The sequence below is a fragment of the Colias croceus genome, chromosome 18 (genome assembly GCF_905220415.1).
Source record: "Colias croceus chromosome 18, ilColCroc2.1".
Lineage (NCBI taxonomy): Eukaryota > Metazoa > Arthropoda > Insecta > Lepidoptera > Pieridae > Colias > Colias croceus.
This window is the reverse complement of record NC_059554.1, coordinates 2,222,234-2,247,562: the sequence shown is the minus strand read 5'-3', so window position 1 is coordinate 2,247,562 and position 25,329 is coordinate 2,222,234. Positions and strand designations below refer to the sequence as shown.

The 25,329-nt window shown below is 32.1% G+C and overlaps 1 protein-coding gene across 1 annotated transcript in view; it reads right to left on the bottom strand.

Annotated features, from left to right (window-relative positions):
• The window catches only part of LOC123699802, a 197,876-nt gene that overhangs the window by 88,067 nt on the left and 84,480 nt on the right, over positions 1 to 25,329 (bottom strand). The window contains exon 3 of the mRNA XM_045646832.1: positions 6,490 to 6,517. The gene's annotated coding sequence lies outside the window, so the exon portion shown is untranslated. The remainder of the gene's footprint in view (positions 1 to 6,489; positions 6,518 to 25,329) is intronic.

Below are 25,329 nucleotides of genomic sequence, written 5' to 3'. Positions count from 1 at the left end.
ATTGTTTACGCAACGGCGTGGGAAATATGATTTATGTGTAAAAGTTGATAATGATGACGAAGAGCTTGATTTTGTTAAAATTACTTTTATTGTTCGCCGATGAAATGTTGTTGTTGTTTAAGTTGGAGTTCTAGAGATTGAGTGGAAAATGAGAGTCGAGGTTGTTCGAATTATGCGAAGGTTTAATAATTTACTAGTAATTAATCGTTCACGACTTTGCTGCCTTTTATTTAAGGCAGTATCGCGACTGTTATAATATTATAAAGATGCATCTCCTGTGAACAGGGGAACATATATTTCAAATGAAAAAGAAATTTGAAGTAAAATTTATTAGTTTAAATTAGTGATTTCGTCGTCGTTCGTTAGTGAATCAGAATAGACGTGTATTACTTTTTACTATAAAGTGCTTTGCGATTTTAATAATTATTTACATGATAATAAGAATTCAAGTTGCATAATTAGTGTTTGGTATTTATATCATTTCAATTTACGTTCGAAACACAGCGAGCGTTTCAAGCGGGAGCAAGACAATTGCAATTTTTTGTCCTGCACGCACCGTAGAACGACTCATATTCGTGCACAAATTATCCATTGCGGAGTAAATATGAGTGTACGCCGATCGCCAACACGTTTAACCAGCAGTGGTGCAGTGGGTACTGCCGGTGGATCGCATCCCGATCTATCGAAGCTAAGTTCGTTTTCAACGAGTTCTACGCCAACTGATACTCAAATCACTTACAGAAAACGGAAACAACCGCTAGAACAAGATTGCAGATGTAGTGATGATATGAAGGATATTCGCTCGGAGTTGAGCCGTATTAGTACATTACTTGAAAAATATGTTTGCTCAAACGAACAAATAATAAACAAAATTCATGAAAACATTTCTGAGGTAAAAACACAAATTACCGAAATTAAATCGTCCAACGAACAATCCTTGAATTTAATTCGCCAAAATACGAATCAAATCAATGAAATTAAGTCATCAGCATGTATGATAATTACTGAACAAAACATATTGAAGAGTACTATTTCTCAATTAGAATCCCAGATCAACCAGGGTGAGAGTAAAATAAAATCACTGGAGTTAAATCTTCAATCAATAAATCAGTCATCCAATCCATCGGGTTTTACGTCTAAAAATCAACTACATATAAATGAACACTTAATCAAGGAACTACGAGACAGAAAAAGCCGCGAAAAAAATGTAATTTTTGCTGGTTTCCCAGAATCGACATCTCATCATAACTCAGAGGAGAGGATATCTAAAGACAACTACGAAATTTTAAAAATTACCTCGCTAATAAGTTCAGACCTACCGAAGCCAGTAAAGATATATAGAATTGGCAAGTATTCACCGGGGAAAAATCGTAGAATAAAGGTTTGCTATGACACAATTGAATCTGCTAAAATAATCCTACGTAACAAAAATAAACTACCCAACAATATTAAAGCTTTTAGTGATCAAACGCCAGCTCAGGAAAAATATCTTAAAAGTTTACAGGATGAACTAAACCGTCGCATTGGTGAAGGAGAAACAGATCTCACAATAAAATACGTTAACGGAATGCCTACTATAAAGAAAATTATGTCAAAAAACTAGAAATAAATTTAAAGACAAACGACCAAAATATCAACTCCTACGAAATACTAGACAGCTATGAAAATTTGCAACTCTCCCGATCCAGGCTTAGATTTATATACTTCAATGCGCGAAGCATAAGAAAAAAAGGTAAACTAGATGAAGTAAAATGTATCCTGTGCTCATTAATAAAACCTATCCACGTAATTCTAATTACTGAAACTTGGATAAATTCTGATGCGCAAGCTTCAGAATTAAATATTGATAATTACACACATTATTTTAACTACCGGACTGACGCAAGAGGAGGTGGAGTCTCAGCATACATCCACAACGATTTAAAACACAATCTTATTGAATCACGATACGAGGAAGGGAACAATTACTTATGGATAAGTTTAGAACGATGTAAAATTGATGTAGGCGTTATCTATAAACCGGGCTATACTAACTGTCAAAAATTCCTTGAAATGTATGAATCGCAATTACAACAAAGGCACAGAGCTATTATTTTTGGAGATTTTAATATCGACTTGTTAACAAAAGATAAAAATACCAAACTATACAAATATACTCTTAAGTGTAATGGACATATATTACTCAATAAACTAACTAAAAAATACAGCACAAGAGACTCCTCAAAAAAATCTATCATTGACCATGTAAGTACGAACCTTCAAAATGATAATTTTCATTTCGCAATAATAAACTCATGTATTTCCGACCATAAGCACATATACGTAGAATTAAAAAAATATTTACCCCCAAAAAGTGTTAAAACTCAATATAAAGCAATTAATTACGAAAGATTATCATCCCTGTCTGACTCCATAGTTGATACTGAAATAAACAAAGATTATACAATATTAGAAAATAAAATTAAATCTATTATAGATAAAAGTAAGATTACTAAAACTAAATTTCTAAATCTGCCCCGAAAAGACTGGATAAACAAAGCAATTTTAACAGAAATTAACGAAAGAAATTTATTATGGTCTCAACTAAAAAACAACCCTAAAAATAAAAACCTTCAAATAAAATTTAACACTCAAAAAATAAAGGTAAAAAAATTTATTCAAGATACAAAAGATTCTTACTATTACCAAGAATTTACAAGGAATATAAAAAAACCCAAGAAATTATGGACTTTAGTAAATAAATTAGCTAATAACAAAACTGTAAAATGTACTTTACCTACTAAATTACTTATAAATTCTGAATATATTACCGAGCCAAATGAAATATGCCAGATATTTAATCAATATTTTTCTACAATAGGATCTCGTCTAGCAAATTTAATACCCCTACAATATCAAACCAACTCTTCCTCAACCTTACCTAAATCACCATCAAAAAAGTACGAATTATCCACTTTTGATCCCTGTACACCTAATGAAATTTTAAAAATTATAAATAACCTTAATTCAAACTGTAGTACAGGTCTTGATGGTATTACCACAAAAGCAATTAAATGCATTAAAGAAAAATTAAATCATACCTTAAGCGATTGTTTCAACCAAGCTATAAGTCAAGGACGTTTTCCGGATTCGTTGAAAATAGCGAAGGTAACTCCTATCTATAAGAGTGGTTCAAAATTTGAACCTGGTAACTATAGGCCAATTTCGGTGTTGCCAGTGTTGTCAAAAATATTAGAGAAAATTTTACACACGAGATTAGAAAAATATTTAGACTCATTTAATTTTATTTCAGTGCGTCAATACGGTTTTAAGCCAAAAAGTAACACTCTGTCAGCGACTATAGACCTGACTACTAAAATAAAACAGAACATTGACGCAAAAAATTTAGTTTTGGGAGTATTTATTGACCTACAAAAGGCCTTCGATACCGTTTCTCACGAACTTTTAATAAAGAAATTAGCATCCATTAACATTACTGGTAAAGCACTAGACATGCTGAAATCATATTTAAAAAATCGATCACAAATCGTTAAAATAGATAACTACAATAGCATTCCCTTACCAATTACGTGTGGCATACCACAAGGTTCGATTTTAGGCCCATTGCTTTTTTTAATTTATATTAATAATTTACAAGATTTAAAACTAAATGGTCATCTAACACTTTATGCGGATGACACCTGTCTGTTTTATTTTGGTCCCTCTATACATGACATGATAAAGCAAGCACAAAATGATTTAAATAAATTAAATAAATGGTTTCAATACAATCTACTAACAATAAATATATCTAAAACGTGTTATATTAAATTCAAAGCTCAGAACAAAATTATTCCACCACACGCTCCACTTAAAATTAATGGTGTTGTATTAGAACATAAAACCCACGAGAAATACCTAGGTTTGCGAATCGACAGCTCTCTAAAATGGAATTATCACATCGACCACCTAAAAAATAAATTATCAGCACTTCTTAGATCTCTGCGTAATATCACTTCTTGCATTCCTCATAAATTACGCCACACCATCTACAACACGTTAGTCAAACCTCACCTAATGTATTTAATAGAAGTATGGGGTAGCGCTTACAAAAATAAATTAGCGCCACTACAAATTTTACAAAATAAAATTATTAAAACCATTTTTAAATATCCTTTTTTAACTTCTACAAATAAAATCTACGACGATACTAAAATAATGAATTTAAAACAATTATACTTTTATAATACGTGTATGTTCATCCACAAAGCGCTACATAAAAACATAAACACAAATATAATATTCTCAACATCAAATCGCCACTATCCTAATAGACGAGCTAGCTATCTTGCCCTCCCGAAGATCCGAACGAATTATGGAAGGCGAACGGCAACATACGAAGGAGCACGTTTCTATAACGGATTGCCAAGCAAATTAAAAAGTGTAAACTCATTCATTGTATTCAAAAAACAATTAGCGAAACACATCCTGGAAGACCACACGCTCAAACTTTGAATGCAATGAATGAGTACCTAACCTAAACTTATGTTTATAGTATGTAACTTACTCTAAATTTTTATCTAACGAATGATATTTTTTATAAATACCTATGTTTAAAATTTAAGTTTCTCATGTAAGTGACTTTATGTCTTAATGGGAATAAATGTCTTTAAACCTTTGATTTGAATAAACATTTCACTACAATCGTCACATCAACTGTAACTATTATTGAATTAAAATCTAATAACTTCATCAAATTCGGTGATCATAATTTAATCACGTACGTTTCGCACGTGTCACCTGAATATAGGTCAATGTAATAAATAGGTCGCAATAAATAAATAATCAAGGATACGAGAACTCTGAAGAAGAAGATAATTACAGTTAACAGTACCTATAAGGTTAGTTTACCACCAGAATATAATACAGCTAACAGACCAAAACAACCTGTTAGTCAAAGTAATTCGCCTAAATCCTACAGGTATTAGCTCGATTCAGATTGTTATAAACTTTGCTTACTGTAAGTATGATTGTTATATTAATTTCAAACGCAAAATCAAAAGTTATTTTTTTTAAGTGTATTACTTTTGTATTAATCTATTACTGACTTGACATGTCGCTTCTAACGAATAAACTCAACAGCAACAATTTGTATTCATTGGCTGTTTAGCTACTGCCCTGTCGTTCGCCTATGGCTTTTAAATTACAGGAATGTTTACCAACACGCAATTAAATTCTTATGTAAGATATAAATTGACTGATAAAAAGATTTTAACTGTACAAAACGAAAAATGACCAAAGCTGAAGCATCCGTTTGATAAAACAAAGCTATAGATTCTATAGAATCAAGCATTCTGACAAATACAGCAATATACGGACCAGTACTTACCTATAGATATATACATCTATAGGCCAATATAAATAAACGTCCAAAAAGCCACAATCAACAAATCATCATCGAATTGAAAAGTCAAGAGTGTCAATGCATAAAGTATTATATGACATGCACCATAGGGAGCGGAAATTTCTGTCTTGAAAGTCTCAATTCACTTGTCTTCCCCGAATGCAGATGTCAAAGGGGAATTAATTGCCTCATAAGAGCTACGTCTCCGAGACTGTGGACCGCTTTTTGTAGGTTTTCCTGGCAAATTAGTTGAGCTTGGATTTAAATGCTTTAAGATATATTTTAAGGGTATTTGAGTGAGGACAGTGTTAATTTGTTTTAGGTATGTATACGAAGTTAGGCGTGTGTACCCCTATATAATAAATAAATAAACTTTTGATTGTTATTCAACTAAATATCATTAGAAGTAATCTAATATATAAAAATCAATGCCACTTTTCGTTGTAATTCCATAACTCGAGAACGGCTGAACCGATTTCGATAATTCTTTTTTTATTATATTCCTTGAAGTACGAGGATGGTTCTTATGTAGAGAAAACGTTAATATGTACCACGGGCGAAGCCGGGGCGGACCGCTAGTATTTTTATAGATGAAAAGTTTAAGTCGAAATTAGTCTTAGGTAATTGTTTCCTAGTTGTCCTACGGTGTTCTGAATATTGTTTTTTTTATTGTAGGATAGACCTTGACCATTATCTCGCCTCATGGTAAGCTGAGACATTCTTATGAATGTTACAGTTTTGAAATAGTCTGATAATAATAATTTTGTCTAATAGCGCATGCGTTTCAAATAACAAATAAGTACTTACAACACCCATTATAAATGTAATGTAACATCTATTAACAACATTATAATTTACACTACTCATAAATTTTATTTAAAAGATCTTAATACTAAACCTACATCGTTCCGTATTTATCATATTTTGATAATGACGGGCAAATAAAACCCATGTTTTTATTACAAGCAAATGCGGCAATGCTAACGCGAAATTTATTGCATCGAGGTACAAATAAACTGTGATAAACATAAAATTTTATGACCTGCTTATTTTCTGCTCGTAAATTTTTGTGTAATATTTTTCAACGAAAGTTTAGATTTGCTTACCTGTTTGATGACTTCATTCAAAGTGTATCTGTAACAACAATATACGATTATATAAATGTTTTAAATTTTAATGATTTGTAGAAAAAATAATACATGTTAACAGTAAGGTGTAAAGCATATTGAAAAAAGGGAGCATGTGTCGAAAAAAGGACACGTGTCAAAAGTGAAACTTCTTTGGCAAGATACAAAGATATCAAAATCGTCGCCTTACTCCATGACGTGACAGTATTGCCATGACGCTACTTTTTAATATTCATAACGCGCCTAAATTTAACTCTCAATGCGCCTAAAGAAGTTTCACTTCAAAAATCCAGCTTTCATCATTCAAATAAAAAAGAACTAAAAAAAAAACGTGTTACTGCAACTGTTCAAATCGGAAAAAGTACATAAAATCTTAATCATCAAACAATTGTATAATCAGAAACTAGAAAATATTTTCAAAAACAACATTTACAGAATCACGTGGTTCCCGCTTAGTTCGATACGTGATCGTTGTACGGAATTAAATGTTGGCTGTTGGACAATGTTAACATTTCCCAAGCGATGGAAATTAAACTTTTAATGAGTGAATGTTTGAAATAATCAACGGAGATTAGGGTTATTTTAATAATGGCTGATTGTGGTTGACATTTCATTATTTAAAAGTGTTAAATAAGCAGGCAATAAACTTATTATTATACTGTACTTATTGTTAAAAATATTTGCTGAATGGATGCATTTTGTCATAATAGTCTTTTTGAATTAAAAATATTATAGTTAGTAGCGTCACTAATGTTGTCTTCTATCGCTATTTCATTTTTTTTGAAATATACAAAAAAAAGACGTGTGGCACTCGGGGACTGCCGCGGTAAAGCTATTGCATAACATACCTCCACACCTCCGTGCCCGTCGGAGTGCGGAGCGTGAGGTTTTTTCGTTACGGAATTTCTCGATTCGGTCCTCGCGCTCAAGGCGCGTGATAGAAGCTATGCAATAGCTTTAAAAATATTTGATAAACTTGATAATTAGACAAGAATAAGGAATAACCTATAAACATTCTTAAATATAATTCGAAAATTTGTTTAAGTCTAGACTACGCAATAAACACGTTGCATTCTAGTTTTACTACCTGATCTATATTGCATGGATACTTTGTATTTTCTCAAATAAAGTAAAACCTATCCATCTCAGTATACAAAGTAACAACATCTCTTTCCATAATTTCATAACACCACAAACAAGCAACGTCGTATATTCTTACAAAAATCGAGAACATTATGTGATAGATCACTTTTTCATCATCCACATCATTACCAATTGCTATAAAAACGTGCTTTAATGATCCCACTTTCAATCCCTTCGCACGTTATTTCTTATACCTGGAAGGCAAGCGCGTCTTCCAATTTCTAAATACACCCATCTCTTTTCTCCCTAACAACTTCCCTATCCCCCTCTCGCTCCTTCTTAGAACCTTATGCGGCGCTCTGAGCAAACAACATACGTTCAGAATTAAGCAATTATAGTTAATTTCGAATCTCCCCATGGCCGGTCTTGTCGGCAAGAGAATGTGTTATTTTGAATTGTAATTTGTGAGAAGGCATCCGCCTGAGCAGCTGTAAATTATACACCGTATATACCTAGGTAATTTTTAAGTGGAGTATTAGAGTACTACTGGAACTGTTACGCTTCACAAACATGACTTTTGATATCGCTTATGGGAACATTAGCCAGCCCACATCTCTTCAATTTGGCCCGTAGACCATACCATTTTTTCAAAAAGGTGATCTATTCCACACGTATACAATTCCAAAAACAAAACTCGATGAAGCATAGACTATAAAAACCTAATCGAATAAATGGACCATTAATTCAAACAGCGCTCGATCGAGACGTCAAATCGAATACCATTTGAAAATTTCATTATGCATTCCACCGAAGAAAAAATAGTACGTCGGATACGGAATTCGAAACCATAACGACAAAGTGATTAATATTCTTGTGGTTCGGATGACACTAGCACCACCAACTCATGTAATATGATTGGACGTATTCATATAAATTAAAACACCGGGCGGAGTCTATTGGTATAATTAAAAAGCATAGATTATTATCGCCTTTCCAACCAGCCAGGTTTCCGGCGCGTAATTGTTAATAGGCCAGTTTCAAATAGGTTTTTTAACGAACATTGTTTTTGTGAACGCACGCGAGGGGTAACGAATGCGGTACTATACAAAATGGAGTATTAAAATCAATGTTTAATTTTTCTTTTGTATGTTAAAGTGGGTGAATTTATTATGAATGGTAATTTTTAATTTGATTATTAAATTCATCTATTGTATTTAGATTTTTCATCGAGATAGTAAACAATTATTATAATTTAGGTGGATTATTTCGTTCCAATGAATAAGCCAATGCAATCTTATTTAGGCAAGTAAGCAATGTTTGATTAAAATACAAAATATACATTAGATTAAAATATATATGCCCTTTGACCGCTAAGATTAGTATATAATATTATGATAGTAAATATCCTTCTGGTCCTTTCTCTTCGTTATCAACCTAAAATGCAGGCATGTGTGAAGGTGAAAAAGCACACAATATACCTAATACATATAAATTCAATACAGAGAGCCAGTTCTGAAGGTGGAATAATTTCAATACTTATTGCATAGCTATTGTATCTGCCCAATTAATTAACCAAACACGAAAGATACTTGTCATCTCTAGACACTATGCAAATAATATTTTATTTTGCAACCGAATACTGGCAAAACGAGTCACTTAGCACAGGAGATGCGGGTGCTTATCATGTCTTGATAAATTATCCATGTACCGGTGATGTTAGTACTATGTCAAGTGTTATGATTACAGAGTAATTCAGAGGTAACTTTATAGAAATAGGTATCATCATCAGACCATTATGTTCCCACTGCTGAGACACGGGCCTTCCCTAGGCATACAGGTATAGGTATCCTTATGTGAACAGTGATCAATCTTTTAAAAGAAAAAGAATTATAAGTACTTATAGCAGATCGAATGAGATAGAATTCTGAAAGAGTAGGTATGGTGCTTTATACTGTTAATTTTTGACTCGATGCTCAACTGACAGAAATTAAAATAAATATTTACAAAAATACAATAAAGAAAATACAATAAAGAAAATAGAGACTGATGCTTAATGTTCTTACCTTCTGGCTTAAACCTATAGAAATTGTAAGAAAAACCCTAAATAATTTTCATTACAACTATGAACTTACGCTTGAAATCCCGCGATTGAAAGTGAACTACTGAAATATCTAAAACTAGCTGTGCCGCGCGGTTTCACCCGCGTGGCTCCGCTCCTGTTGGTCTTAGCGTGATAATAGGTATACAGGGTGGAAGGTTAAGATGGGGCATGAAGGGCAGGTACCTTAACCGTTGTAGCTACATGAAAACTTTCTTAGGAGACTATCCTTAAATTCTTGAGAAATTTTAATCTGCATTCACAGATTTTTGAAAAAATGTACGGTCAGCAAAGAAATCGGCAGTTTTCAAAAAAAATTTTTTTGTTGCCAATCGATCCAGTTTCTCATGGGGATTAAAACACTAAAAGACCAACTGAGGTATGAGTACTAGAAAAGTCAGAAATCGCGAAAAACTATTTCCATACATTCACTAAGAAAATAAGTGATTCAACAAAAGATGCGCTAATAGAAAACTCCAAAGAGATTTTCAGGCTTCAATATTTTTTGTTTCTGATTATTAAAACACATACCGACAATAAGAAGAAACGTTAATTTAATTAAACGGGTGTCAAAGATAATAAAAAATAACAAAATAATAACAAAAAACATACATTGCGTATTCTCATTCAATACGCGTGAACGACGCGGACGTGTCAAGCTTTTCTTAAATGAGCCACTTTCTGCTAGATTTTTTACAAGATTCGCAATTACCTTTCGCGTCGGTACCTGTCGCATTGGGTATTTATTCCTGTACCATTCCAATGAAACTGTTGGGTTTTTATTATTTAAAAAGTAAGCCTCTAACAGATCTAAACGTTCCAAATTATTTAAGGACATTTTTAGTGAAGACAGAGTAACTTTTGGTAACTTTTGTTTTCTATGTTGCAGAGCTGGCTGGCTGGTTGCAGAGCTTGACCGACCGTCAGTGCGTACCGTCGGACCTGACGATACGCATCAACAATTGTATGACTATGACACTAATGCGCATGACAATACGCGTGCGTATGGTCGGTCTAGCTATGAACGGTTTTATGAATTTCCATACATATGACAAGCGCGACTGACGTACGCACTGATGGTCGGTCAAGCTCTGCAACCAGCCTTATTGTTTACATAAAAATGTGACGTGTTCGTTCGATATTCAAATTTAAATAATTTTTCATCTCGTGCACGAGCTGCCAGCCACCGCCCGCTCACGCCCCGCGTCGCTGGAATGTTATGCTGCCGTGCCTTTGTATATTTACTTGTTCATGAATGAAAATAGTTTTTCGCGATTTCTGACTTTTCTAGTACTCATACCTCAGTTGGTCTTTTAGAGTGTTTTGATCCCCATGAGAAACTGGATCGATTGGCATCAAAAAATTTTTTTTTGAAAACTGCCGATTTCCTTGCCGACCGTACATTTTTTCAAAAATCTGTGAATGCAGATTAAAATTTCTCAAGAATTTAAGGATCATAGTCTCCTAAGAACGTTTTCATGTAGCTACAACGGTTAAGGTACCTGTCCTTCATGCCCCATCTTAACCTTCCACCCTGTATAGCCTATATTACTCGTGGATAATGTAGCTTTCGAATGGTGAAAGAATTTTTAAAATCGGTCCAGTAGTTTATGAGCCTATTCAAACAAACAAACAAAGTTTTCCTCTTTATAATATTAGTGTAGATAACTGTAAATTTTGCAATTTCACAGATATTTATTGTAAAGTTTTTAGTGCAGAAAAAATTCTAGATCCAGGAAGAATTCGCCAGTTCGCAACTAAACCGGGAAAGTGAACATAAAGACAGATCGTAAATTATTAACAGCCCGCATTTCCTCCAGCATGCTATTACTGTAACACCCGTGTTATTTGCTTTATGTTCTCGAATATTCTGATATTGTTTGGGAGGTCGATCTGATTATATAGGATAATGAACCTAGTATGTATTGATTTTAGAGGAAGCTTGATTATAATGGCTTCATTGATTTGTCTCTATTGGAAAGTTTCTCTGAGTAATAGATCTACCAAATATTTATGTGAATAAACCTTTTTTAATAGTTATTAAAAATAGATAGTCAGGTTGTTGGCGGTAGACCTCAGCGCGAAGGCCAGACTGAAAATGAGTGATGATGAACTCTTACAAGTTTTAAGCTGAGTTTAGACCTTTTAACACTAATCCATTGGTATTAAATATTTTAATTGATTAGTTTTTAATTTTAGTAAATTTAGCATTTTATGAAAAAACATTGTGGCAATTAATATATTATGTTCATAAATATACGTAAACGACAACAGTTTTAGTTGATGCATTACAATTTATAGTGATCAGGTTTATTCTATGTATATAATATTATGTACCTATAGGAAATTAAAGTAAAGTAAATGTTAAGAAAATAGTTGGAACGGCTGACACGTCTTTAATAACATATTTAATATCCCAAGGATACCTATAAGCCAATGTTTTTGTAGAATGCTTCGTAGAATAAGTAAAAATCCTGAACCTTATTTCTCAAATATATTATGAAAGAACCTTTCGTTGTACAATATGTAAACATAATTATTTTCATGTTAAATTAGAAGCATAATAATAGTTTAAAAGTTTTCTTTCTTCTCTCTCTTTCTTTCTATACTTAGGTACATTATTATTTTATTAAAACGAACTAGAATTTAATACTGCAATCAATTTACAGTTCATTTCTCATAATTTAAATTGCCACCTCTATTAATTATATAGTTAGTTACAAGCTAGTATTAAACTGCACTTATTCATAGCCCGTATAATTGTGTTATTAACCATGCAAACACTATTCCTGTATTAGCTGTAAAACGCTCTAAACACCTCGTTCAGAATTTGCATCACAAAGCTGGCGACTAATGACTGATAGTTTGCCTTTATAATGTATGATTATGAATATAGATGTACTAAAATTATACAGAAACTAGCTTCCGCCCGCGACTCCGTCCGCGCGGAAAAATTAAATTTTTTTTCTACGCATTTTTCCGGGATAAAAATTATCCTATTTTATGCCCAGGATAATAAGGTATAATTATACCTAGTTTCATCGAAATCGAATCGTTAGTTTTCACGTGATGCCTTCACATACAGACAGACAGACAGACAAAAATTTTTTTAATCACATATTTGGGTTTGGTATCGATCCAGTAACATGCTATATTTTATGTAAGTATGTATGGATGTTATATTGAAGATTTAAAAGAGCAACTACGGAGTTGCCGGTTTTTCTACGCAGAAACTGTGATCGGTGATAAATGGTAACACTATTAGTTTTTATTCAAAGTGCTTCTAGAAGAAGTCTAATTGTATGAAAAAAAAATATGAATAGACATATAGGGCTGGAAATTTTGTTTATTTAAACGCGCTTAACTCAAGAACGGCGGGTTCGATTTGAAAAATCCTTTCAGTGTAGATAGCCCATTTATCGAAGAAAGTTATTATCACCCCAAGACAAATTATACGTGCGGAGCAATGTGGATAATTATTATTGTATTATTTTATTTATAAACTTCTCCGCTTTTCATAAAGAACATATTATTCAGTCTATGAAAGCAAATTCCCTTCAAGCTTATACTTCTAAGTAACTTACAAAAGGTTTCTGGTATCTTCAAATAGATTGAAACTTCAAAGAATTAAAACCAACCACATTAAAAGCGCAAACAAATCAGAATGTCTCCACAATTCGCGAAAACAATTCCATTTACCAAATTATAATTAACGGTTCAGTGCTGTTTTCAAATTAAGTGCCGAATTTTATTAACAATGTACTTGTTCTCGAATATATTAACATTAAACAAATAACAAGGTAAAAATTATTATGCATATTGCCGCTGGCCGCATATTCATTCGCTGAAATAATGCGTATATTAAATATGAATACAATATTAATGTCCCAGTGTTCTCTTGTTAAAATCTCGTTTCGTAATTAACTTATTTTTGCGCATTTTATTTTGTTTCTTATGTATACTTAAATAAAGCTTTGTTTGTTTGAACGCGCTAGTCTCAGGAATCTTTCTCCGGTTAGAATTGAAAGAAATCGATAGCCGTATACATTTATCGAGGAAGGTTAGATGCACCTCTTTGATCTGTCCTAAGTTTATTGACATTTATCTAGATATTTTTAAGTTAAAAATTTTTGTTAAAAGATTTTTTTTTTTGTTTAATAGGTTTAGTAAATTTTTGTTAAAAAATTTTTTCCCTTAAAAATACATTGTTAAAATTAATTAGTGATTTACTGTCTCTTTCAAACAATCACATAAAAAAGGCTTAAATTGTTTTTTGTGAAGACTCCTGACTTAGTCATGAAATTTTAAAATAATTTTTAAATCCGATCAATTCGTTCCAGAGATTTGCGTGTTCAAACAAGCATGTAATGAGCTTCATTATATCAGTATAGTCTATAGAAATATCACATTTCAAACGATACAATGCTAAAAGCATGCCTTACTATAGGTACATAATTCTAATACAATCATTTAAAAAAAGCCACGTAAAGCATTACTTCAGTCAAATTTAATATTATAATAGTATTGAATATAAGAGGGAAATATTTAATAATCATTTCGAAACGTATACTCATATCCATAAAAATTAATCCATTAGAAATTCTTCTTCAGCATTCATATTCTGACATACCTACTCTTAAAATGTAGCTTTAAAATAAATAGCTAGAATTAAAAGTCAATCATACAAAACAACTAAACCGCTTTTGATAGGAATCTACAAAAAAACCCTAGCAATTACTCTGATATAATGAAGTCTAGTATTTCTGACGTTAAAACCTTGAGCCGAGTATCCAGTTTCATAAATTAAAACGAACAAGGGGATTAAAAAAAAATAAAAATGTAAGCACTGCGCCCTTAGCAAGGACTTAAATTGTCACTATTGGTAATTCTTACAGCTTTAGCGAAAATTATTCGTTTATTTTTTAGTATGAAACTTGGATATATTTAAAAGTCCAAAATTGTTTGCTTACTTGATGATATACGTTTATACGTTTTAAAAAAGCTTTTATTTTCTGATTGAAAACTAGGCAAGTTTTAAGATGTCATTTAACATATTTTACTACAACCATAATGCATTTCATTACTTTGAAAATGTAAACTTATGTCAACACATTAGAGACTAATACACATTAAAACGTAGTAACAATGCTGTGGATAAAATCGCGTTGTCATCCCGTCAACGTCGAGGCGTGACGAATCGCGATGTAGACGTCAATTCCTTTACATTCTCGAAAAAACCAACAAGATTTTAAAAAAAGAACAATCACAGAGTAAATAAGAAACGATCGATCGATGTCGTGACATCTCTGCTACTAGAAAAAAAAAAGAATGACCATTTACATTTTTTACTGGCCGCTTGTCCTAATTCGTTTTTTCGAATTTCAAATTTAAAAGTTCTGTAACGAATTTTTATATTCATGAACGGTGTTAGTTTTGGAGATTTTTTGTTTGCACTTTCAGCTGTTGCAAAAATACCGGAACTAAAATGTTTGTCTATAACGGTTCGTTTGTTAAAAAGGTTATTCGAGTGATAAAACGTTAGAAAAAGTGCATCCAATTTTAAAAACTATGACAGAACAAAAACACGCCAATCTAATAACAATATACTACACTTTATTCTAAACGCGAGCGAAAAATATTTGACGCACGACGTTTAAAATTCCATACATTTATCTAGGTATATAGTTATAATGTTGTCCGTCCTTTGTTTCGTGGGATAATAAAAGGCTTCACTGCCGACTCGATTTTTATGTGTGACTTAAGTTATGGGAAAAACTTTCTGTTGCTAATTTTGATGGTAAAACTAGCAAGTAGCAGTTCTCAACAGTTTTACCCGCATTAGGTACTCCGCTCCTATTGGTCTTACCGACCTAACATTGAAACAATGTTTCAAATCAGATCCTGAAATAAGTGTGTTCAAGCAAACAAACAAACTCTTCAGCTTTATAATATTAGTATAGATATAGAATGCTTAAAAACTACACCCAAAAGTGATCGTTGTACAAAAACTTACAGATACAATATTGGCTTGTCTAAATCTTACTAATACCCAAAATACTCTTGCAATGTAAAATTATTAAAGGACCATCATAATTTTTCGTTGTCATAAACCATAGTACACATAAAAGAATAAAACAGATTAATCCATTGTGTGAACGGGCCTTTAAATTATTTTATTCTAATGTGATCAATCATTTGTGTTCATTAGGAGAGAATATAAATGACTCCAATCAGCGCTGTAAGCACTTTAAGTGTCGGCGCATAATTTCGAAATAATTGCCTTTTTTAAAGTATTACGGTTTTTAAGACACCTATTAAAAAACAGGATATCGGTATTTTTCTTGTGTTCGGATTGCTCTATCAATTTTGAAGCGGTTTTATGAATGCTTTGATGGTCTGAAGTCTGAACAGATTAACTTCTTTTTTGTATAGTTTTCGACACATACCAAGAATTGTTTCACTACTTTACAATTATTTAGGATTTTATATTGATGTATTTCACCTAAACCTATCGTTTATCTAACATATAAAATTTCTGTTTCATTATTATTGTTACGTTCAAGTATTCATAGAGCTTTTTGGTTTTTAACCTTGTTCCTCTTTTAGGACATAAAACATTTTTGTTTTTATAACAGATCAATATGAGATTTGTAGCTTCTCTATTATAATATACTGTCAATGCCGGTATTATCCTTACTGATACACAGTCAATCGTTAGCTGCTCATTTAAACTTAATTAACTGTACACTTTAGTTAAACATAAATCGAGCCGTAACCAAGCTTGCACTCAGGTAAGTACACAATACGAATTGAGATGTAACTTTCCATCTCAAGAGCCATTAAGTCGTTTTGTTTTACTCGCCTCCTTTATTTGTGTTTTTTGTTCCAACAGTTCGAAGAAGTAAGTTATTTTTAATGTTTATATTACCGCTTATTTTGCGTTGGAGATCATGTCCTGTAATTATTGTTGAAGTATTGGCTCGAGGAAATTACGGGTTTTAATTTGTTTTTCAAGTACCTTTTGTTGGTTCATTATATTGACTTGTTATTCTTGTGATGTGGGTGTTAGGCTTGTGGCTAGTTGCGTGTAATGGCAGATAAACTTCAGTTTAAATAATAAAGGCATGGACATTGGTTGTTACGTAATTATCACTGTACAGCAGTAAAATTTTGTGTTTACTGTTCTTAAAAGTTGTTTGTGGTCATTAAGTAAAGAATCTATCTACCTGTATCGTATCTAACGTTGTCATTCTGAGTCTTTTTTACGATCTCTTCCGTGTTAAAACTGAATTTGGTCACTTCTGTGTAACCATCAAACTAATAATAGGAGTCCCGTTGAATAAATGCTCGAGTTTAATTCAGTTTTTTTTTAATTAGCGTATGTATATTCGTAATTGCGCTGCTTTGTCTCCTAACATTCCTAGAACATTAACAGAAATCGATTTTATTTCTCAATGTTCTAAAATAACACAATGGAAAGGTAAATAATTGAGGTTTCTTTTGTCTCACTTATCTTTTAGTCAATGGAGATTAATTAAAGGTGATTGTTCATATTTGCATATCATGTTCATTAGGTAAGATATGAATGCCTGCAATCAAGATAGTGTTGGGATTACCCAATACTCGGTATTGCTGATTTCAAAGCTTGTAATTGTATCTTACACAACTTGGAGATAGAGATAATAATTATTTTTGATATAGAAACTTTAGCTTTAGAAAATTTATAACTGTTCTTTGGTATTGTAGACATTTACATCGTACTTATATGAAAAATGTGAGTCTGAAGTAAGGATGTAAGTACTTCTTATACATATTAATATAATGCTATTTGTTTGTTTATTTTTATTTAACGTTGTAACTAAGCGATTTATTGTGTGATTTAAGGCTTGGGTTACTTTTTACCACTCAGAAATATGTAATTTCTAGAGCGGATTTCATATTGTGAACATGCAGGCACGAGCGGAAAACTAGTGTTTTTATACAATTCTGAAAAATTCGCACAACATACAAGGTTGTAAGAAATTCTAACGTTAGTTCAAAAAAACAATACATTGAATCAACACAACGAACAATCATATTATAAAACAATTCAATGAAATTTAATTCAATGAACGCTAACGTTCACCAAAATTCGATGCCGCAGAATAAACACTTGGAAATGCAAATCAATTTTATAAAGCCACAAACAATGGCTGAAAACCGCGACACAAGTGCTCTGCTAATATTACTTCTAGTTTTGAGATGGGATAAATTATTTATAAACCGCGAATTAAGTTCAGACCTAATAATCCTGTCGTGCTAGAAACTTGAAAGGATTCAACATTTTTATTCATTAATGAGGCAAGAATCGAAATTAGATGAATTATGTCTGAAACTTGAAGACATTTTTTTTTGTTCCTTCAATTACTATAATCTGTCTCCTTGGGAAACATTCAGCAGTATGCTGGTTGGTGTTAATAATGCTGGCGTGCACGGCATGTGACCTGTGTCACATCCTTTTTGTTACAACAGTAACTGCATTTACTGCGATTGTATGAGATCTTGATTGAAGATAATGGTTTAATATTTTAGTATTGTGAAAAGCGGCATGTTTAACCGCTTGGCATTGATTGAAGAACAGTTAAAATACCTACCATACTAGATTCTTATCAAGACAAAAGACTAGTGATGGCAGTAGGTAGACAACCTATAATATACCGCTGTCAAATTTCCAGACTGGAAATTACACATTTTGGTTATGATACGGGGGCAGGTCGATGTAGTATTAAAAATTAGAGAACTTAATATTTTTACAAAAAATTGTAATGCAGACTTTCTTTTTACTTATTCAATCACGTGACAGCATCTTTTCGTCACATTGAGTTACATCTCAATAGTGAATGATTTGACAAAACGTCTGTATTCCGCCTGTCTCGTTTCATGAATTTAAAAACGTTTTGGAGAAAAGGGCCAAGGTTATTCTTCAGACGTGACCTACGGGCTACAAACGTTGACTTGTGTCATAACTATGATATTTTAATTTATTCGTAAAGTTTGAATATGAATAGGTGTATTCATTGTTTTAGGAGGAAAGAAATTTAAATGAATATATTGTAGTCACTTGAACCACCCATATAGTAAGCGTCTGTGTCCCATAAAACTCTTACACTTAAATTATAGGGTACCTATTTAGATTTCGTAGACAAAAAGGCATTTTTTTTCATTATTTTCAATCTATTCACGAGTTTACTACAAATTTGCGAAAACTTAACAACTAGGGTGGTCTATCCTCCTTTAAATGGAACAATTTAATTCCGAGACTTGAGAGACAATAAAAAATATGACAAACAAGATGATATCTCACGAGAAAGTAATAAAACGCGGTTTATCACAAAGGACATTGTTGCAGTAGTTCACATTTAAGAAATTAAACAGTAGAATTTAATACCGGTTCTTTAACCATTAATTTAGAAAACGTAAACGAATATACCTTTTTAAAAATGTTTTAAAAACACAGTACCTAGTGCACCAAATGTACTATGAATTTCAGTAAAATATAATATATTTTTAGGAACTTAAAAACTTTTTACGCGAATCAAACCCGCATCCAACCACAGTAAAAGTAACCAAAGCTAGCTTATAGTCCGAGCACTTGCATGATTAAAACATCAGCGGGAAAACAAAAACATAACTGAGGGCGGTCGTGCCTGCGGGTGTAAGGTATATAATAATTATTGTTAGCCTCAAAAACGCCGCCACGCACACATGGATAGTACAAAGCGCGCGCGCACACACGCGCAGAAATTTAATAGGCGCGTGAGTTCACGCACACATGCGCAGAACATTAATAGGCGCGTGAGTTCACGCACACATTGGTAACCTTATTCGTAAGTTCACGCACACATTGGTAAATCTTATTCGCATGTAAGCACACATGCTGAGCGAACATCATAATTACGAGGGCCACTGGCGTGCGTCGAGTTGTAACGAGATTAAACAAAATGGCGGATTATTTTATTTATACCAAATTGTTGTTGAAGTTATTGCTTTTAGTTGTAATAGCGCAGCGTCTTCTGGTCGGATATGCATCTGGAAGAATCTAGTCTAGAATTAGACGATCTGTTCAGATAAGATTAGGTCTAGCCGTTTTAGGTTTCTTATTAGAATGTCAAAATTCTTAAAGACAGAGCATAATATAAAAATTGATTTATTAAGATATTTTTTAATGTTTTTATGTTTCCGAAACTATTACTGAGACTTCGATGTCTGTATGTCCGTCCGTAAAGTATTCAATCAAATATTTATGGACACTAAGTTATCAAAAATACAATATTCAGTTTTAATATCAAGTACCTAAGTATCATTGTAACAGTTAAAATATTATTTTTGTAATATAATATCTGTTTAGATTAATTAAGTATGTAAATTTATGTCAACTGTACGTGAGTAGATACTTGACATGAATCTTCATTATCTGATACGAATAATTTTATGTAAAAATCTTGTAAAAATAAACATTTCCATAATTTAAAAATAAACAATATTCTAAACCGAAACTGTTCTAAATTTAAAATTCAATCGTAATTTGAAATCTGTTTATCAAAATATTTAAAAGTTGGTTTGTTCTCGGACGCTTCGCTTCGCTTCGGCGAATAAGAAACGAATTCAGATAATAAAGTTTTGAATAGAGATACTCTTTAACTGTTTTATCTATGACGTGATCAAAGCGTAACGAATAATTAAAATAACTCAAGATTAAGTGCACTATATTTTTCAATTAACTTGTTATAGAAAGAATGAGGAATTAAACATGAGTTCGTTATCTTTGAACAAAAAGCTGATGAGAAGATTATTTATTTTAATTTAAAGTTTACGATGGTTTATTTATTTGAGAGATAAAATGTATTATGAACTTAATTATAACTAAACTATGAATGGTTTTAGTTTTTACATATGCATGTATTTATTAGTGTTTTCTTCATTAAGACGGAATAACGTGAGATATAAATAAGAATTAATCATTAATCATAAAATATAAAATATTTATGAACTACACGACGTACTCCACAATATTTTAATAAAAACTTACCTCCCAATCCAGCCTGCCAGGTATTCCATTTATACAAAAATATTAAAAAAGCATGACATACTTCTTTATTTACAACAATTATCTACAACCATGGTCTAAACTATGTAAAAAAAAAAAAACAAAAACGTCAAACAATACGCCTAATGGCGGGACTCCACGTCCCACGTATGGTAATGAAGTTTAATTTAAACCATTTGGGTTAGAACGGTAGCTTGAAGCATTTAAATATGAGTTAGTTAACGATTAATAGTTTAACTAGCTGTTACCCGCTGCTTCGCTTGTACTTTGGGCATGTTCATTTCAAAATTCAAAGTACCTATGAAGATTTTAATAAGCCCCAAGTTACTGTACCGTAAGGAAATATATCCCTTTTTTAACAGGTAAGCAGGTTTATTTTTATAATATGGTTAAAATAGTGAGTCTACGTTCCAGAAAAAAATACTTAATTCATCTAAAGTAACTTAAAAAAAAACTGTGACGTAAAAGAAATACAGACAAACAAACACTTTAACATTTATAATAAGAAATCATAAGAATAGAAACTGATTCTGTAAAAGGCACTTAAAATTAATGTTATTAGTGTGGATTTAAGAGAACTAGACTGTCTTAAAGTAAATTCCATGAATGATTTAGGAAATACCTCAGCGAGATCATGCAAATTTAAATAGCAAATGCTTTGTGTAAATCTAAGTATGATAGAAAAGGAATTTATTATTAACGTTTAAATTTTTAATCCTTTTATGATAATTGCTATAAAATTTCTGATGATCACTTAGATAATCTTAATGTACCTGCTGCAATTCTCATAATATATGATTTTATTATTACGAAGTAGATATTATATCCTAAAATAGTTACATGTTCAGAAAACATTGTCATTAAATAAATATAATTTTTGTTATATGTAGATTTCTAGAAGCTTAATATGAGTGAATCATATATTTTACTAGCTGCTCCGCGCGGTTTTACCCCCGTGGCTCCACTCCTGTTGCCCGTAGCGTGATGAAATATAGCCTATAACCTTCCTCTATAAATGGGCTATCTAACACCGAAAGAATTTTTCAAATCGGACCAGTAGTTCCCGAGATTAATGCGTTCAAACAAACAAACTAAAAAACTCTTCAGCTTTATAATATTAGTATAGATTCGGGTCAAAATTTAACCTTTCAGCAATAAACAAAAAAGGAATTAAACATTTATAAGATTAATCTAATTGAACTTTTTTTTACCTTTACACTACTTTTAATTCAAACTATATCTCTTTTAGATAATATTATGCTCTAACTGCTTTTAAAGATACAACTTTAATAATAGTAATCGTTATTTATAGAAAAGCTTGAGGCAAGTGAGATACCGGGATAAAAGAGAAACTCGAAGGCATCTCAACAGCTGGTGGAATACATTATTTACGGTGAATAAAAATCTGCGAGATAATATGATAATGTTTCCGTAAATTTGATCCAGATAGCATCTATGGATAGCGCTTTAGGATTCAACAGCCATTTTATGTTTTATAGTGAAAATAGAAAAATATGGACATGTATTTCATATCCTACCTTGCCTTATATTGATGATCTTATATTGACTTTTGCAAAATAGTTAAAAATGTTTCTCATCAAAATGTTAAGCATAAGGAAAATTTTAGTAGATAAAATATCAATTTTACATTTTTTTTTGGTGTCAGAAACACATCCAATATTACACAAATTGTAGTGAAATTATTATTTTCTCTATTAGCTATGTTAACGTGATAAATGTATCTCAAACCCAGCAAAGTCAGGGCGAGCTGTTAGTATTCTAAATCTAATAATTAACAAAGCACCGAAACTTAACCCCGGACAATAAATTTCACATCTCCAGAGTAAAATAACCCGACTTCTTAGAAACTCGAGATAACAGATAAAATTTCAAATCACACAAATTTAAAATTCCCAAGGGCCGTCCAAATTAAGTCGGTTAAGAAAAATAACATACAAATAGCTAATCAAGATTGTGGGAAGGAATGGTAATTATCAAATAGATTATAATCTACTAACAAACTAGTTTGTAATGGACGACAATTATTATCAATAATTACTTGGTGATGATAAATTGTTGTTTCGTTAAAGTGATCTAAGTGACACTATCGTGGACACGCAAGGTGCATGTAATTAAATAGAGATGGACAATCCAAAATGTGCTTAATGATTTATAGTTTAAGGTTGAAATTTAAGTTACTAAATGCGAAACAACACTTGCTAATAAATGTACTTTAGAACGTCTTAAGTATACATAAGGAAAGTTATGTACTACAGTCAGTATAAGTCAAGCTTGTAAATATTTTCGAATGCCAGTTAAACTTCTAACGTAAATAAAATCTTTAAGAGAAAGGCTTGAAAACAAAGTAGACTAAAACGCTTTAATTTCTAAGTGAGTTAGACTTCTATCGTTCGGTTAGTGCCCAACTATCTGTGTAGTGAGAAACAAAGCATTAAAATAATTAATTTTGTTTATTTTAGGTCCACTAGGCTCTATACATACCTTCATAGTCTTTATAAAAAATCTAATACGTATAGTTTTCGAGTCGTTGTTATCTTTTAAATTGTTTACTTTCTTACCCTTACTTTGTATCATAGATATTAGATGGTTTTAATATCAATTGTTTCTTTGATTGTGAAACAATACTTTGCTTTCAACGCTCATCATCTATTTAATTTTAAATGTGAGAAAGAAATATAACTGGGGAATGTATATAGCAAACTTTGTCTCTACTTCCATGAAAGGACTCTTTGAAAAGGGAATTTCCCTGGAAAAATTCAGTTTGATGAGCAAAGCGACTTAATTTTTGTTAAGTACTTCTCAATTTAATATTTCTTATGTTTGTGAATTCAAGTGTATATTCTTGGTACCAAAAACTGAGCATATACAAACGTTTTCATGTGAAGCTCAACACAAATTGAAATACAGCTTTTTAGTAATAAGGTCATGCTTTTCCGCATGTTTGGTACAAATAATAAAAATATAGAATATTCGAATTGCCTGGATAAAGTTTATTTTCAGTTTTACGGTATAGACCAGGTTTTGAATTATCCATTTTTTAATCAACATCAAGACGATTAACATCGCAATCTGTCCACGACTACGCTTCGTGTAATGTGTTCGAAACGTCATGTTAAATAAATTGTTGAATGAATCGTGTTTTAAATTAAGTGATGAAATGTGGTAAATGGTTTAAATGCTTCACCATTTGCGTATAATCACATTAAAAAAATATATTCTTCTTCATCATCATCACTAACATCATCAACACACACCATGTTCTAAATTTAGATAGAAAAAACCGGCCAAGTGCGAGTCGGGCTCGCGCACAAAGGGTTCCGTAGCAGCAAATATAATAAATTACAGTTAAATCAACCTATCTCAAAAACTATAAGAGATACTTTGATCAAACCAAAAATCGTTGAAAGAGTTAATTAGCATGCATCACCTCTATTTTTTTTAGAATTTTATACCCCGTAGTTATAAAAATAGAGGGGGGGGGGACATACTTTTTACGACTTTGAGAGCTGATATCTCAAAAACCGTTCACTTTAAGAAAAATGTTTTTTAGAAAACTTTATATCATTTTAAAAGACCTTTCCATTGATACCCCACACGGGTATGTACACCGAAAAAAAAAATTTCATCCCTCAGTTACATGTATGGGGGGCCCCACCCCCAATTCTTTTTTTTACTATTTAGTGTCATATTTTTGTAGCGGTTCATACAACACATATTCCCATCAAATTTCATCACTGTAGTACTTATAGTTTCCGAGTAAATCGGCTGTGACAGACGGACAGACGGACAGACGGACAGACGGACATGACGAAACTATAAGGGTTCCGTTTTTGCCATTTTGGCTACGGAACCCTAAAAAAAGCCACATTATAACAAATCTCTAATCTCAATATCTATATCTATACATATAATAAATCTGTAGAAGGGTCAATTCTGTGCATAGAAAATATTGAAAAAATAAATACCAGGGGGTGTTACTGGATCGATACCAAACCCAAATATGTGATTAAAAAAATTTTTGTCTGTCTGTCTGTCTGTCTGTCTGTCTGTCTGTCTGTCTGTATGTGAAGGCATCACGTGAAAACTAACGGTTCGATTTCGATGAAACTTAGTATAATTATACCTTATTATCCTGGGCGTAAAATAGGATACTTTTTATCCTGGAAAAATACGTAGAAAAAAATTAATCTTAATTTTTCAGTTTTATCCATAGACGTTGTTCTGTAGAACCGCAAACATACGTTGCGTATTATTATAGGCCTAGCCGTATTTGGGTCCAATAGATATTTATAAGATGTCATTGTCAGAGTTACTCAAAATGGAGAAATAAACCATCCACGTGAAGACTCCGCGCGGACGGAGTCGCGGGCGGAAGCTAGTACATAATATAACTAACGGTCCGCCTTGACTTCGCCCGTGACATCTGTAGGTATGGCAAATGGCACTCAGGTATCCCGTATCATGTATCAATTAAGTAGTTCCTGAGATGTGGGCGTTCAATAAACAAAATAAACAATTTCTTTATCTTTAT